The 18,085-nt window shown below is 44.4% G+C and overlaps 1 protein-coding gene across 2 annotated transcripts in view; it reads right to left on the reverse strand.

Annotated features, from left to right (window-relative positions):
• LOC141057281 (serine palmitoyltransferase 3-like) overlaps nt 1-8,342 on the reverse strand; it is a 165,436-nt gene extending 157,094 nt beyond the window's left edge. Inside the window, exon 1 of one of the 2 annotated variants that reach the window (XM_073553823.1) lies at nt 8,232-8,342. The gene's annotated coding sequence lies outside the window, so the exon portion shown is untranslated. Of the gene's footprint in view, nt 1-8,020; nt 8,040-8,231 lie in introns of those variants that run through there. The other variant, XM_073553825.1, reaches the window with a different exon arrangement.
• Nucleotides 8,343-18,085: the final 9,743 nt, after the last annotated feature.

Raw genomic sequence — 18,085 nt, forward strand, 5'->3', positions numbered from 1 at the left:
ACTCTATACCTTTACCTTCCCACTGCAGACAGGTCCGTACGTCAGTCCACCTCCCCTACACTCCACCTTCCTTTAACCATTGTCATCCTCAATAATCCTGTTCCCCTCTTTTCCGTTCTGAAACTTCCCCACCTTCTTTTGTCGGACCGGTTGTTGAGCCAGGCCCGCAATACGCAGTGGCTGAACCAAACCGGAAGTGATCATGCTCCCAGTAGCTTACGGCTTACTCGCCAGCGCGTACGCCACCTTGACAATACCTTCAGGTTGGGTTAGGTCCATCCGGACTACTCTACAGGTGTGTAAATCCCACTTTTCTCCGCTTCTGTAACTTTCTACCATTTGGAGCGCTATGACCGAGGTCCTAACCTACCAGGTCGTCGTCAGGCTTCCTCCTTTCCTTTTGGGGTGTTAGTGGTACTGGGGACCTGACCTAGGACCCACTGTCTGTTTCTACTCATTCGTCTTTGTCCTTTCAAAGTAAATAAGTCATGGTGGGCGTTTCTCTTCACACTTAGTACCCGGGACCTGTTGAACAATTTTCAGCATTTTTTTGGTTTTAATATGTATGACATTTCAACACCTATCTATAGTTTTAACTATGCCATGTTTAATACTATTATAATCAAGTTTTCTTTGTGTTTTGCATTTTTTTTATGTAAGAACATAACATCATCTTTTTTCAAGTAGGACATAAACATAGGTGCTCCCCCTTCCTTTTTATAGCGCACCCCCTATTTGCATCCCTGCCATAACAGGAGCGGGCCAAATCTACTCGTTTCGGGGACGTCGAACTGTCCCCAGGATGTGCAACAGCGCACAACAGTCCCGGCAGTCCTTTGAAAAAGATACTCCGGGTCACCTCCTGGCAGTCGATGTCTCGCCAATCAGCATGGAACCCCACAGCCATGGAGTTCCCGGGATGCTTGAAGTGTCTCTGGGCCCCGAGTGTCCCTGATGCCCGAGATCCAGGAGTCCTCTTCACTTTTATGGGGGTTCATACCCCTCAGGGTAAGTGATAACTACCACCGCATAGTACCTGCGGGGGCAATATTCTTTGTAATAGGAGACCAGGTCTCCCTCCCGCAGAGCTCGCCCATGTCTGATGGAGGTTACATTGAGGTAGACCTTGTGGCCGGTGGTGAGGTCCAGGATGAACCCACAGCCTTTCACGGTGTTGGTGTGCACAAGCCGGCCATATGATCGAGGGGTAGGCATGGCTGCTTCCCCCTCTCACGCAACAGTGCCCACACTTCCCGCTCTTTGGCCTTCTTCTGCTCTATGACCTCCGCAACCCAAGCGGAGGGTCCGATGTTGGCCGCAGAGTCCAGCGGGTAGGTCGAGAACGAGGCAGAGGCGGCCGCTGATGCCGGCAGACCAGTTGCAGCTGGGGCCAGGCGAGGGGTAGAGATGGCCGCGAGTTCCGGTGAGTAGGCCGAAACCGGAGCCTGAAGCAGCATAGAGATGGCCGCCGGCATTGGGGAGCAGGCCGCAACCAGAGTCACAGCCAGAGCAGAGGCGGCCTCGGTCACTGAGAAGTCAGCCGCATTCAAGGCCAGGGATGACGTAACAGCAGCCATGGGGTAGGCCGCAGCCGAGGATGGAGCTGCGGTGGCCGGTGAGTAGGCTGCGGAGGCCAACGGCTCGACCGCCGCGGTGTTCTGGAGCGGGGCTGAAATGGCAGCAGGCCTCGATGGGCAGGCCGCCGCTGCTGGATGGCACGCAGCAGGGGAGGCCGAGGTTAGGTTCCGCACCGGTGATGCGGGCTGATGAACCGCCGGGCGGTGTGGCTTGAGGCCACGGGTGGAAGTGGTGATCAGCCCGGCGGAGGCCACAGAGCCATCAGGAACCGGGGTCACTGGAGGTCGGGCGGCCACGCAGGGAGGCTGAGTGGCGAGAGCCACCCGCGGTGCCGCCGGAATGCTCATCTTCCCCGGCGCCGCAGCTCCCGACAGGCCATCCCGCTGCTCCTCCCGCAGCCGGTGATCTTCACCCCACCGTCCGGCAGGGCCAGCCTCCAGGCCCGGAGGCTCCGCAGGGAGGTTCTGTGACAATTCCTCCAGCGGCTGTTCCAGCAGGTCCGGATTTGCTCCTCTTCCCTGGCAGGCATCCGAGGTAACGAGAGCGGCTCACAGGGACAGGTCTCTCAACGGGACTTAACCTCCTGATGCCATCTCCATTCCAGGCGCCCGAGGCCACTGCAGCTGCAGCGTCGCATCTTGTCCGAGTTCCAGAAGATCAATGGCGCCAAGCAGCCGCACCCAGTCTCTCTACCTGGGCCACTCCCGTTCTTGGGTGGGGCGTGGATTGGCCTCTCCACCCATCTTCCAGGGTCCAGCATCAGGGGGCGGCTGTCTGCAGATTTAGGCAACTCCCCCAAGGGGTGGGTGCGACATAGTCCCAGATTGTCCAATGTGGCTGCAAAATCCTGTGCTTCTTTTTGGCGCTGAAATGCCACAGCCATTTTGACAAGGCCCTTTTCTGCTCCGGATCCGCCTGATGGAAACCAGCAATCCTGGACACAGTTCAATTTTTGTATTTCACAGGGAAAAGTCTTCAACCCGTACAGCTTGGGGTCCTTTGGTTCTTCGGAGCAGGCTTACCGCAGAAGATGATGTATTTGCGGCACTGATCCTGCCGACTACGCCAAATGTAGGAACATGAGCCGACTGGGGGGTGACCCCTTTCTTCGCCGTGAACAGACTGAGACGGAGACAGAAATGCGTCCAACAGGTCCTCTTTATTGGCCGTCCTCTTGACGACCACAGAAACATACAGCAGCAGCTAGACACTCTCCGCACACAGGCCTGGGTACCTTCACTTCCTTCTTACTTCTGTATGACGGCCCTTGCGGCTCTTTCACTGCAGCTGCCCTAGGCCTATCTACTACATCGCTTCCCCTGCCCAAGTCCGTCCATCTTGTGGTACACACAGGATCTCTCAGTCTGCGGCCTCTCTTGCCTCTCTGTCTGCGGCTTCCACTGTCTCTCCGTCTGCGGCTTCTCCTGTCAGGGTCACCCCCTGTCTCAGATGTCAGTCCCTTCTGGAGCTTCAGCCTCACGTCTACTCTTCTCCTCAGCTCCTCTCCCTGGACTGAACGCTTCTAGAACTCTCTACCTGCCTTTTATCCCCCTCCTTGAGGATTCCTCCCAGAGTTCCTATAACCCCAGCCCCCATGACTTGTGCGGTTCCTTAGCCATAAGCTGATTTTAAGTCCTCTGCTCACCACTCTCTCTACTCCCATCTTGTGCCCAAACTTCAGTATTGCACCCATCTCCATTACTTCAGCTGTCTTCCATCTATAAATACAACAGTCACTCTATACCTTTACCTTCCCACTGCAGACAGCTCCATACATCAGTCCACCTCCCCTACACTCTGATCTGCCCTGTTGAGGGCAGAACCAAGTAAAGCAGTGTGCAGGCGCTAGGCAAGGTCAGAGAGGTACAGCGCCTGCACACTGCATCACTTTACTCTGCCCTCAATAGGGCAGATCAGTACGTCTGCGCAGGAGCCAAGACATGCTGCAAGGTGACAGGTCCTCTTTAAAGGGGTTATCCACTTCTCAGACAACCCCCTTCACAAATACCTTATTCTCCCTTGTAATTTAAATTACCAAAATGCTCACCTCCCATACCTTTGCCATGTAAGTGAGCCCTGCAGCCAATCAGCTGCTGCCATTGGGCTGCTGTGTGATCACTTCCCTTGGATGAACCTCAGAGGTCCAAATGAAGTGAGTGTGTAGCCCCCCAATAGCGGCCACTGACTGGGTGCAGGGCTTATGAGAGCCTTCGGAGAACCGGAGCTGACATCACAGGAATGGCGTCAGTACAGGAGGTGAGTATAGAGTATTTTTATATAACAAGGGGGAATTTGGTATTTATGAAGGGCTTGTTCGAGTAGTAAACAACCCCTTTAAGTATAATGTATTCATGTTATAATACAAAATAATATATATAATACAAAAACATACTGATAGGGAATTTGATTTAGACTTACAGTAGCCCAAATTAGGGCAGTGGTGATAACTTCTGTAAAGCGCTATGGAATATGATGGCGCTATACATGTAAGTATAATAATATACTATTAGAATATCAATTCCTTACAATATTCAAATCTTTACTTACAATGAATGAATTAAAAAGTTACTGCTGATATCAGAGGCTCTACTGTAGTCTCCCTCTTTTCTTTCCTTTTTTCCTTCTCCATTCTTATATGTGCAAGACATTTACTACAGATCACTTTTCATTTTCAGGCCTTCTAGCATCAGCACATATTGATTGAAGGTAAAGATTTAACTGTACAACATATTAATTGGAGTTTGTCCTTGACACTGTAATACACTGAAATAGCAAAGTCTGCATCATATGACTACAGTAGGCAAAAAGTTTAAGAAAAAAAAATTCTGAATTTGGGAAGTGAAAAGCCCTAGCTTTTGGACATAAATTTAACAAAATTATTGAAGGCATGCATTTCTTATTCAAGTCTACACTTGTGTTTTGCTATTATACAGTATATACAAAAAAATAGAGATAATGGGAAACACTGTAAACAAATCCAAGTTAGATAGGTGCAGGCATCCACATGATTAACTCAAATATCTAATCTACAATTACCTTATAATGTCTTCACATCCTGTTCCATCCAGATGTGTCAAGATCCCGGAATTGCAAGCGGTGGAAGTTAACCGACTGCCAAATTGGAACACCCAAGTGATGGGTGTCTCAATATGGAAACTGCTGGTGGTATCAGCCTCTTGCGCTGTACAACCAGCGGAACACCGTTACACCACACACATACTGTAGGGGGAGAGAGAGAGCGCACAGGGGCGAGAGAGACAGAACACAGGGGGGAGACAGCTCAAACAGGACAGCACATGAGGGGAGAACACAGCACCACAGGAAGGAGAGAGACAGCAGACAAGGGGAATAGCACATGGGGTAGATTGGACAAAGAAGAGAGCACAGACGGGAGAAGTCAGCACATGGGGAAAGAGAGTGGATAGGTGGGTGAGCACATGGGGAGAGATTCTCAATGCTGCAAAACCTGCCCCCATCATGACATCACTTCCCTCCCGATGTGATAGAATCGAGCCTCCATCTAGTATTAGAATAATAAGCAAATAAAAGAACAGAGCAGTAATCCAAAAAAATCAAGTAAAAAATAGATTTATTGCTTAGCGTAGACTTTGAAAGCAATGAATCCACCTTTTCACTGGATTTTTTTTTTTTTAAATGCTGCCTTGTTAAATTTTTGGCCTATACAATATTAACAGATATTGGGGGAAATTTATCATTTCATAAAGTAAGGGGTGTCAATGCTTTTTAGAGGTGCATGCATCTTTGACCTGTTTGTGCCCCAGAAATGACATGTATATTTCTGTTATATCTTACTCCAGTTTTCTTCTATATATTGTAGCACATGTTGCTACATAGGGGTTGACCATGCCTGCTTTCATTAAAGGAAACCTTTAAGTAGATTTTTGCTAGTTAATCTGAGAGCAGCATAATGTAGGGGCAGAAACCCTGATTCCAGTGATATGTCACTTGTTAGGCTGTGTATTTTAATACAATCATTGTAGGATGAAGCAGGAGATTTCATTGCAGGACTAGGTCTCATGTGCTGGCCAGTCAGGCTAATCTGTGTAATATCGCCTCCATCACTGACTGGTAGCTTTCTGACAATGCATATTGCCCAACTCAGCAATCTGGCCACTTCTATATTGACCACAGAGAGAACAGGGATTGTATCCAAACTACACCAAGCAGTTCAGTGACACTTTCCGCAATCATTTTCTCTGCCCCTACATCATGCACCTCTCAGATTACAGAACAAAACTCTGCTGACAGTTTCCATTTACATATGTCTACTTTTTAGAAACTGGGTCTGAGCAGAAAAGGTAAGTTAATGTGCATGCCAAATGTAATTGCATATGAACACATGACCTTTACACAGAGAAAACCAAAAAACAACACAAAACAAATATCCTGGAATAAAAAAGTAAAAAATATATTGCAAAAATTGCATGAAGGTAGTAATAATAATAAGGGTATTTAGTTAACATAATTTTGATCAAAATAATGTAGAAGCCATCCCGCCACGTCACGGCAACCCTTGTGGGACAGTCCTAACTCTTGTATTTAAAACCTTTCCACTTGTCAAGTGACGTAAATGTGAACAAGGACAGAGGGACTGAACCACCAGTAATAGTATAGGCCAGACAGGATGGATTTTCCAACTCAGAAACAGGGCGGTCACACCCTTATATGCACAGAATGCACAGAATGCACAATGAAACAAATGAGAAACTGGGTCTGAGCAGAAAAAGTAAGTTAATGTGCATGCAAAGTGTAATTGCATATGAACACATGACCTTTACACAGAGAAAACCAAAAACAAAACACAAAACAAATATCCTGGAATAAAAAAGTAAAAAATTTATTGCAAAAATTGCACGAAGGTAGTAATAATAATAAGGGTATTTAGTTAACATAATTTTGATCAAAATAATGTAGAAGCCAAAATTATGTTAACTAAATACCCTTATTATTATTACTACCTTCATGCAATTTTTGCAATATATTTTTTACTTTATTCCAGGATATTTGTTTTGTGTTTTGTTTTTGGTTTTCTCTGTGTAAAGGTCATGTGTTCAAATGCAATTACATTTTGCATGCACATTAACTTACTTTTTCTGCTCAGACCCAGTTTCTCATTTGTTTCATTGTGCATTCTGTGCATATAAGGGTGTGACCGCCCTGTTTCTGAGTTGGAAAATCCATCCTGTCTGGCCTATACTATTACTGGTGGTTCAGTCCCTCTGTCCTTGTTCACATTTACGTCACTTGACAAGTGGAAAGGTTTTAAATACAAGAGTTAGGACTGTCCCACGGGGTTGCCTTGACGTGGCGGGATGGCTTCTACATTATTTTGATCAAAATTATGTTAACTAAATACCCTTATTATTATTACTACCTTCATGCAATTTTTGCAATATATTTTTTTACTTTTTTATTCCAGGATATTTGTTTTGTTTTTGGTTTTTTATATATGTCTACTTTTTAAAAAAGGCACAACCCCCCCCCCCCCACAAAAACTGCATTACTGTACTGCAATAAGAACCATAAATGTGCCATTCGCCCTACGTTATCGACTTTCCATGCGGTAGTAGGAGTAAACAATTTTCATTCATGGGATTTCATAAAACATCATAGGCAAGTGCAACAGTTCTATAACAGTTCTATCCATAGCAGATCATTAAGGTGTATGTAATTATAAGATGTTTATTTCAATTATACCAACAAAACAGCATTCAATTAGGGAATTAGTCACATATAAGGGCTCATACATGTTGCAGCTTCAATTTTTACAGAGCTGTGAAAGGCCATTCATAGAAGAGCGTATGTCATTTTTCTCCATTATTGTTGGATTCAACAGAAAAAAAGAAACATGGGGCGCTTATTAATTGAAACCCTCGCATGCCTAATGTCTGTGTGTAGCAACGGAATAAGATCTCAAGCACATATTTTCATGTAGGGTACAATGGTGTTTGTTTCAAAAAGATGATGCTTGAATAGAATGACCTTATGCTCCATTCAATTCGATATATATTAGACTTCATTAGTTCTAGAGAAGGAAATGGAGTGATACATAAATGGAACATGCAAAACCTCCCAGCACATTGCGCATAAGGACTTGCATTGTGCTCCGCAACGCACATGGTCATGTAATTGAGATCAAAGTCTCAAGTGGAATGATGCTGCTAAATAGATCCATGATTTTGCAGAACAGCTGATACACCTTCAAAACTACATAACAGCATCAGGGTTGTTTCTTCTGCCCTTAGCCTTAGAGCTCATTCACACGTTTTTTATTTAGTTTTTTGACATATGAGAAAAATTGATCAATTTTTATTTCTATTTTCTATCTAATTTGCATCAGTTTTGGGGTCTGTTTTTCCATTCCTACTATGAGTGTGACATCCATGCGCAAAAGAAAAAACAGGTTCCAAGTTTTTCTTACCCATTAGATGACGCTGATTTGCTACTCACAGGTAAGCCGTGAGACAGGTTAGTCAGGAAATCCGAGGTCTGATACCAGGAGGGCTTGTTATACAGAGGAGTAAGAGAAAGGCTTAGTCAGGTAACAGTATGGGGTCAAATGCCAGGAGGGTATGTTAAAACCAGGGAGCACAAAAAACAGATAGTCAGAGGCCAAGTCTGGGGTCAGATACCTGAAGTCAGAGAGCATCCAAAGCAGAAGGGATAATCCACAACAAATCAAGATGATCACCAAGATCAGAAGTCAGACACAAGGCAAGCACCCACACCTAACTAAAGCAAAGCTTCAACTGACAAGCTGCTGCACACAGCAAGCCAGCTAAATACCTTGCAAATCATTTGAGGATTGGAGGCACCTGGGGAAATGCCTGCAGGCTAGACCTGATTGAGCAGCAGGGTTGTCAATCAAAATGCTCACAGCGCAGGACACCACAGTATCAGATTGGATGATGTAATGTCCACACATTATGAAGAATTCAAGGTATTAAACTTTAGATATGTTTTATTCTTTGTCCTCCAGCACACAGCATAACAGTTGCATTCCCATGCTACCAGAAGTGAAACTGAAACTTTCCTTCTCATCCCTCTTGTCTCCACCCCCCAAGTCCCATAAGTCTGGCTTGCTTAAAGAGACAGATCTAATTATTATACATTACATCATCCCTTTTTTTTTTTTTTTTTTTTTTTATAAATAATCTATATTACTGATAAATGCAACAACATGAAAACATCCAAAGAAATCATATGTCCGTTTTGTCTTATTTGTTCAATTCTAAAACCAGAGAAACAAACCACAAACAAAAAAAAAAACAAAACAAACAAAACTGTAGATACACTTCTTCAATAAGACTCGATGGAGCTCTTCTCTCTCGTGTAGGATAACGTCTGGGCTCATTGAGAGGGTTCATTGTTGATGGACCAGCTACCTCTTGTTGGTCCTCTCCACCATCGGATACCAAATCTTCCACCAAAGAGAGTTCATTGTCATCATTCTGCGGTATGACTTTAAAATATGAAGAATTTCGCGTTATGGAGTGTCCATCTCGTTCAGCTGTGATCATGCTGCCTTTCCTTTTGGTAACATAATATTTTGCAGGACCATATACAGGTGAGGTCTTGTTGGTTGGTCTTTGACGTACCACCACGACATCCCCTCTTTCGATGGCACTTGACTGTGTCCTTCGCCTTCTGTCTGCATAACATTTCATGGCTTGTTTGTTGGAGAAATCTGTGGATCTCACTGAGGAGTCACTCGGTCGGGGATGGCTGGTTACATCAGGGAGACGTATACGCAGGGTTCTGCTAAACATTAAATGCGCTGGAGCAGCATTAGTAGTGGAGTGTGGCGTATTGCGGTAATTACGCATGAATTTGTATAATGACTGTTTCAGTGGGATGTGCTCCAGACTCGCTGCCTTGATACGCTTCCCCAGAGTGCGCATAAAACGTTCCACAATTCCATTAGCTTGCGGCCAGCAAGGTGTGATTTTCCTGTGATTGAATCCCAAGTATTCAGAAAATTGTGTAAACACATGTCCATTGAATGGAGGTCCATTGTCTGTTTTGACCACTCTTGGAATACCATATGCCGAGAAAATGTCGTCCAGCTCTGGTATGACATTATTAGCAGATGTTGAAGAGATAAATGAAATGACAGGATATCGAGAATATTCATCAATTGTTACGAGAATGTATTGGCCATTTGGCAATGGTCCATATATATCGACTGCCACTTCCTCCCAGACAGCAGTGGGTAATGGAGACATTTGTAATGGCTCTAAGTTTGATGATGGACTGATTAATTGACAAGTAGAACAGCGTCTAATCTTTTCTTCCACCAAGTGATCCATATTTGGGAACCACACTTTTTCTCTGAGTAATTTCTTTGTGCCAACAATTCCTAAATGACCTTCATGTGCTATCTGTATGACTAAGTTACGCAAAGTCTTAGGTACAACTAGTTTGGTACCTCGAAGAATGAGGTGTTCTTCAGTGACTGATAATTCCTCACGTACGTTTGAGAATAGTTTTAACTCTTTCAGATCGATCTCAGAATCAGGAAATTTTTCTTTTTGAATTTCATGCCACCTTCGATTTTGGATGATTTGTATTAGGGCACAGAGTGTCTTGTCTTTTGTTGTTTCATTTATAAATTGATCAAGAGAAAGTGCTTTTGGCATGGCATGATCTGTAACAAAACGTAGGTATTCTTCAATGGAGGAATGCACAGGTATATCATCATTAGTAGGATGTCTTGAAAGATAATCAGCCGGATTGCTGTATTTTCCAGGTTTGTGAACAATTTTATAGTTGTAGTCCTGTAGACGTAGGCCCCATCGTTCAATTCGTGCAGGCATTTTAGCTCTGGGATTTCCAAAAATTGTAAGAAGTGCTTGATGATCTGTGACAATGGTGAAGGGAGCTCCATAGAGAAATAAGTGAAAGTGTTCACATCCCCAGACAACTGCCAAGCTTTCTTTTTCAGGTTGAGAATATTTTCTTTCAGTGTTTGTTAAGCTCTTACTTGCATAAGAAATGATGTGAGGATTTTGATTGTTATCCTTGTACTGCGCTAGAATAGCACCCAGTCCCACGGGACTGGCGTCCACAATCAGTTCAGTTCGAAGAGCTGGATCAAAATAAGCCATAGTGGTTGTCGAGCAGAGTTCATTTTTAATTGTTTCAAAAGAGGCCTGACAGCCTTGAGACCATTGAAAAATACAACTTTGTTTTGTAAGTTCCCGTAGTGGATTGCTGATTGTTGAAAAATTCGGAATATATCTAGCACAGTAACTTGCCATTCCAAGGAAAGAACGCACTTCACTGGCATCCTGTGGAATTGAGGCTGTTCTGATAGCTTCCACTTTCTTGGGGTCTGGTTGTACTCCTTTTGCCGAGAAGATGTGACCATAGAATTCTAATGAACCCTTGTCAAGCTCGCACTTCTCTTTGTTTAAAGTGAGTCCAGCAGAAAGCAGGCATTCGAAGATAGCATATAGAGCACGATTATGCTCAGCTTGAGTTTTACCAAAAACCAATATGTCATCACTGTAATTAAAGGCATTTGGGATGTGTTGAATGACACTCCTTATTGCATCCTGAAAAATTTCTGCTGCTGAGCAGACTCCAAAAGTCAATCTTTTGTATCTTCTGAGGCCCACATGCGTGGAAAATGTGGTCAAATATCGGGACTCTGGACTCAGTTCTAATTGATGATATCCCTTATTGAGGTCGAGTTTTGAAAAGACGGTGGCTCCATTTAATAAATGAATAATGTCATCAATCGTAGGTGAGATATGTCTTTCCCTCTGGATAGCGGTGTTGGGCAGGCGCATGTCAACACACAGTCTCACTTGATCAGGAGTCTTTGGTTTTGGAACTACCACAAGTGGAGAGACCCACGGAGTGGGACCAGTAACAGTTTCAATAACGTCCTCATCCATGAGCAATTGGAGTTCCTTTTCTACCTTCTGTCTCAGGTGAAATGGAATACGCCTGTGAGGCTGGGCTACTGGACGAACATTGTCATCCACATAAAGGTGTACTTGAGAGTCCTTTAGTTTTCCCAAACCACTAAATAGGGAGGGAAAGCTGTTCACCATAGTTTGTACATCATATCCGCAGGGTCCGTTATGGTATGAATAATCTGGATGAGCCCTAGCTCCAAGGCAGTGTGATAGCTGAGAAGACAGCCTCCCAATCCTTGTAATGTGTGGAAAGTGGTTTTCTGCCTGTTTTCTTTATATCTAATTTCAGCATCAAATTGTCCCATTATAGCTAGAGGTGTTTTAGATCCATAAGGAAAGATTTTAGTCTGCACTTGTTGTAAGACTGGCCTTGTTTTCAATTGTTCATATGTAGTGCCATCTATGATATCCACTGAAGCTCCTGTATCTATTGTAAAGGTAATGTCAGTGTTGCAGATTGAGAGTGTAACACAGGGAGACTGTACTGAACCAGTGACAGAGGTAGTGAACACATAGTTCTCAGTTGCAGACATTTCTTCTGTGTCCTGATTTATCACTTTTACATCTGCAGATTTTGTCATAGGCAGCGGAGGTTTGTAGTGCGCTGATTTGCAAACAGCTGCAAAATGATTCCCTTTTCCACATTTACTGCAGGTTTGTCCCATAGCTGGACATTTGTTCTGGTGGTGAGGGAAATCCTGTCCACATCTATAACATTTCTTCTGTTTCTGGGCTTGTTTGTCTGGTAAATTTTTCTGTTTGAGATTATGCACATGTAATTTATCCCCATTCTCCATTACGGTAGCCTGATGATCTGCTATTTCTATAGCACGGGCCATTTTGAGCAAATCATGTAGAGAGATATCCTGCTGCAGAGCCTTACGCCTTAGGTTATTAGACGAGCAGGTGACAATTATTTGAGTTAGGATTTCATCATCTACATCTGTAAAGGCACATCCATGTGCTAACTCTTTCAGCCGTGTGACATAAGTGTCTATGGACTCTTCTGGAAGCTGCTTGGCAATCCTGAATTTATATCTTTCATATCTGATGTTCTGTTTGGGGTTGAAGTTGCCAGTGAGAGCTTTAGTGCAGTTGCCGTATGTGTCTGTTTCTGCTGCAGGTAACGTACTGTATATGTCATAGACTCCTGTGCCTGCACAATGCAGGAGCAAAGCTCTCTTTCTTTTCTCCTCCTTTATGTCCATGGCTTCTAGGAAATTCTCAAATCTGTTTAGCCATTTTCTCCAGTTATGGGAGAGATTAATGACATCGGTCATATCAAACTGTGGGAATGTGTGCAAGTAGTCAGCCATGATAGAGTCTCTCAGTGGTGCTGGCATGTGAAGCGGTAAAATAGAGTCCGTATTCACAGCAGTAGGTGATTATATCCCATCCTCGTCGCCAGTTGTAATATCCACACGTTATGAAGAATTCAAGGTATTAAACTTTAGATATGTTTTATTCTTCGTCCTCCAGCACACAGCATAACAGTTGCATTCCCATGCTACCAGAAGTGAAACTGAAACTTTCCTTCTCATCCCTCTTGTCTCCACCCTCCAAGTCCCATAAGTCTGGCTTGCTTAAAGAGACAGATCTAATTATTATACATTACAGATGACTTGACTGTCATTCACAAAACTGACAGTCCAGCACACTCCAGATCCCATTGGGCGGCTGATCTGTCCCTCATAACATCCCTAGGCCACAGTAAGTGTGATGAAACCGCGACAGACAGTAAATCAAGGACGGCTAGAGGATGCAACAATACAGATGGCATCCAGTGACTTAAAACAACAAATTGGATCAATATCAGGCACAGCTCCTTTTTTTCATTCACAATTGGTCCACAAAATTAAAATGGACATACAGTATGAACATACACACAGACTGTAATCCGCTATTTGTCCTATCGATGAAAATCACTGACAAGTGAATGGGGGCATTAGGCTGTGTGTAGACAGAATTTTATGGAGTGGATCTATTTACAAAAACACCATAAAATCATTTAGATATGCTCTTCATGTCAATGTTAATGCTCTTTACTTTTCATATGTAGAGTATTGTTAAGCAGTTTTTCCTCATCAGGTTCTGAAAAACACGTGGTTGGAAAAAAAGAAGGTGCATGTGACTTTTTTTTAAAATGAACTCTTGATAGAATCCACTCCCAACTATGCAATGTCAAATCAAAAGGTGTAAAAAACGGTTTAGGAAAAATATCTGTCAAAATGCTTTGAAACTCCTCAAACTGCCTCAGGAAACACATCAGGAAAAGAAAAACTCCCCCCCGCCCCCCCCTCAAAAAAAAAAAGTTTTCTGATGTGAAACACTTGAAAAGCACGAGTCTCCTAACCCCTACTAAGCATCCCACAGCCAATCTGTGCATCACGGTCCAAATATGGATGGTGAAACACGTATGTGTGAGACTGGCCCAGGTTGCATATTCATTAGTACGAAAGTGCTCCACAGATGAGTTCAAAAACAGTTCCACACCGGTCCACAGGTTTTGTTGAATGAAGTAGCTTTTTTGCTCCTTTTCTTCCCCTGATAAAGCTGTGTAAATCAGAGAAAGTTGGAGCCAGATTGATGAAGAGTACTGTTTGGCACTCATTAAGTCCATGCCTTAGAGACTGCAAGCTGTTATGAAAGCCAGAGGTGGTGCAACAAAATACTAGTGATGTGTTGGAGTGTTTTTTTGTTAGGCTGGAGACACACTAACCAGCGCAATATACGGTCAGTATTTTACATGCGTAATACGGATGAATGGCCCCGAAACAGTGCTCTGTATGTCATCCGTAATCAAGGTGTGGTCGCGTATTTTGCGCATGTCAGCATCCGTATGCAATCCGTATGGCATCCGTATGGCGAGATTTTCTCGCAGGCTTGCAAAATGGACATATAATGGAGCCCTATGACAGGGTTTCTAAAAGATACCTGGTGCGTATTTCTCGCAAGTCACATGTGTGGTCCGTGTGTAATCCGTATTTTTTGCGCACCCATAGACTTGCATTGGCGTACTACGGGCGTAGTACGCTGACAATCGCAGCATGCTGCGAGTGGCACGGAGCGTAGGATACGGATGAGAAATATACGGCTGGTGCGAAGGACCCCATAGAGAATCATTGGTCCGTGTCTAATGCGTGCTTTTTGCGCCTCTCACTCTCCCGTATTCCTCGCCAGTGTGACTCCGGCCTTAGTTTGTTTTCATGATTCCATAATTTTTTCCTCAGAATTGAGTGATTCCATAATTTTTCCCCTATGCTTGGTTTAAAAAAGTAACCATTACTGACTACCACATTTTTTGTTCTTGATCTCTTTTAGTGTTTCTTAACGCCAGAAAATTGCCGTTTGAATTGACTTTAGTTTTGTGCCATGTCTGTGATCTGGTTTTTTTCTACAAAATTAAACAACTGAATGAACATCCTCCAAAGCCAGTGACTCCATAATTTTTGCCAGGGGTTGTACATATGATAGTTTATCAGTAGCAGTAAGGGTATGTGCACACGTTGCGGAATTCCTGTGATAACCTCCACGGGAATTCAGGAATTCCATTCCGCGGGAAAATCACATTTTAAATTCCCCTGATTTTCCCGCGGAAAAACTAGCAATTTGCAAGCGTAATAACTTGCAGAATGCTAGCGTTTTCCAAGCAATCTACAGCATCGCTTGGAGAACTGATTGACAGGTTGGTCACACTCGTCAAACATAGTGTTTGACGAGTGTGACCAACTTTTTACTATTGAGGCTGCCTATGTAGCATCGGTAGTAAAAAGATCTAATGTTAAAATTAGTACAAAAAATAAAAAATCGGGTTATATTCACCTTCCGGCGTCCCGCGCAGCGTCCCCAGACCTCCGCAATGCTCCCATTCCCAGTAATGCCCTGCGAGACCTTTGATGACGTCGCGGTCTCACGATGCTGTAGCGATCTCGCAAGGAATAGAGCCCGCTACAGTATCGCGAGACCAATATGGTACTCACAGCCTGGAGGAGAGTCTCCTCTCCTTCAACCCCTGGGTACCATCCGCAAATGTTCTGCTTACTTTTTGCATGGTGGGCACAGCCACATGCGGAAAGTAAGCAGAACAATGCATTCCTATGTGGGTGGAATCCCCGCGATTCCACAAAATTAATGAGCATGCTGCCTATTTTTCCGCGATGCGATTCCGCCGCAGGAAAATCCGCAGCATTAGCACAGCATTGCGGAATCCCATAGGAATGCATGGGATGCTGTTTTTTTGTGTTTTCACGGCAAAAACGTGAGTTAAAAACCGCCGGGAAAACGCTAAAAAAAGCGACGTGTGAACGCAGCCTAAAGTTCTCCTATATTACTAGGTAGGCTTCTTTTTTTATTTTAACCTGCAAATAGGAGAAATTTTATTTTAGTTTTATTATTGTCTGGTAAAGAGTTGTTCAGTTTTACGAGGGATGGAAGTGGGTCACCCTCCCAGGACTGGCGGGGTACTCGGTACCGGGCCCGATGAGCTTCAATGGGAGATGTCACGGCAGCTGGGACCCGGCCCGTGGCCCTGGGCGCCCATTGTAAAAGGAGAATGTTCAGTGTGCTTATGATGATTAGAGTTTATGAATGAATGAGTCGTGATGCCACCTGTGGTGTTCGGCAATGAAGATGTTAAGCCGACGCTGCAGACAGATCCTCTGGGACTGATGGTGTGGTGCAGCAATGATTTTATAGCCCTCCACGGGCAGGGCTGTAGTCTAGTCCCAGGGCAGAGTAGGTGAAGTGACACGTAGATGGTGTAGTGTCAGGTGCAGGGGGATGTAGCAGTACCGGGCAGGTTGACGCAGGAATAAGCGGAGGACACAAGGGCATGTAGTTCCAATGCTTTACTCACAGTTTGTTGTGGTACAAGAGCCCACATCCGTGCCGTGTCCTCCGGGTCAGGAGCTCAGCCAACTTCCAGGCAAGATGAAGTACTCCTTTCCAACATTCCGCCATCATGTGCCTTTGCTGAACGTCTCCCTATTAGCGCCTTTAGTGAAGTACTCTCAGTACTGAGTTACACTGGAGTTCCTCCTGTCAGATGTTCCTATGAACTCTACTTGTACTGCAGACAGCTGTAGCCTGCTTCGGGGACTCCTTGCTACTAAGTCCCGGCTCACTCTCCTTGCTGTTGTGCCCCCAAGTCTTGTGTGGGAATAAAGTGGTGACAACTTCTTTTCCTCCGGTGTCTGCTGCAGAACCATTAGTATCCATACAACCTCGGGGACCGGACCCCGGCCTTGCGCTTAGAACTTGGGAAGGGTTCTCTCTTCCAACCCTGATCCTTAGTCCTCCTATTCTCCTTAGGTTCCGTATAAATCCTTTCCTTCTTATGGCGAGTCAGGCTTTCTATTAATGTTCCTTTCCTGTGCCAGCAGACCCAGGTCACTGAGGTCGGCTGCAACACTTCCTTCTATCTATCCTACTCCGGGGATCTCCTCTCACAGACTCCTGTGACAGACTGACTGCCCGAATGACTAAATCCTACACTCTTCCCGCTCTTTTGAGCGCAAACTAAACTCCACCCGCCTCCCAGCACGCTTCGTGTTCCAAGCAGGGAGCCTCCAAAGGCTGCTTTGCTACACTACTATGTTGTGTGGGATGCAGGTGTTGGAGTGTGGTCAGGTGTCTCCACTTACCTGGATGGTGGGGTACCACACCTCAGGAAGAGGTGCAGTACCTCTGTGGCGACTGAACCCTCAGGGGCGCCACAGAAGTTGTAGTTTATTTTTGCCCTCAAGGCATTAGTACTTACATGTACACTTACCCACCATATTTTAGTAAATTAATTTTGTAGCTTAACTTCATTTATTTCAAATTGCTGAGCTCCAACTCTAGGGCAAGTGTGGAGGTAAATCTGGAAGTACAGCTTCTTTAAAGGCAGTGCTTCATTTGAAGCCTAAATGAATTCATTGTTCCCTTCTTATGAATATAGAAAAACCATTTCACATAATTAAGATCAATCATCTCACTCACTATTTACACATATATATTCACATTTTGCATGAGGAAGATTAAAAGACATTTAGGCTATGTGCACACATAGTTTTCCGTGGTGCGGATTTTTCCGCGCGGATTTTGGAAAAACCGCAGGTCAAAAAGACCTGCGGTTTACCTGCGGTTTAGGCTGCGGTTTCACACCTCTACAATCGAGGAGATGTGAAACCGCAGTGGATTCCGCACAAACAATTGACATGCTGCGGATTGTAACCAGCGGAACAATCCGCAGCATGTGCACAGCGTTTTTCAGTTTACCATTGGTACTGTACAACGCAGCAGAAACTGCTGCGGACCCGCAGGGCCAGAAACGCTGCGGATCCGCTGCAGAATCCACACATAGCCTTACAGTATATCCGTTAAACAGAATCTGTCACCAGGTTTTTGCAACCTATTTTGAGAGCATCGTAATGTATGAAAAGAGACTCCGATTCCATTGATGTATCACTTATTTTACTGGGTGCAGTCATTGTGATACAATCAGAGATTTTAGGCTGGAGTCACACACAATGTATAAAAATACGGACCGTATTGTAAGGCCATAATACGCATAAATGATC

This window comes from Dendrobates tinctorius, unplaced genomic scaffold, assembly GCF_039654945.1.
Source record: "Dendrobates tinctorius isolate UK_male_01 unplaced genomic scaffold, ASM3965494v1 ptg000203l, whole genome shotgun sequence".
NCBI lineage: Eukaryota > Metazoa > Chordata > Amphibia > Anura > Dendrobatidae > Dendrobates > Dendrobates tinctorius.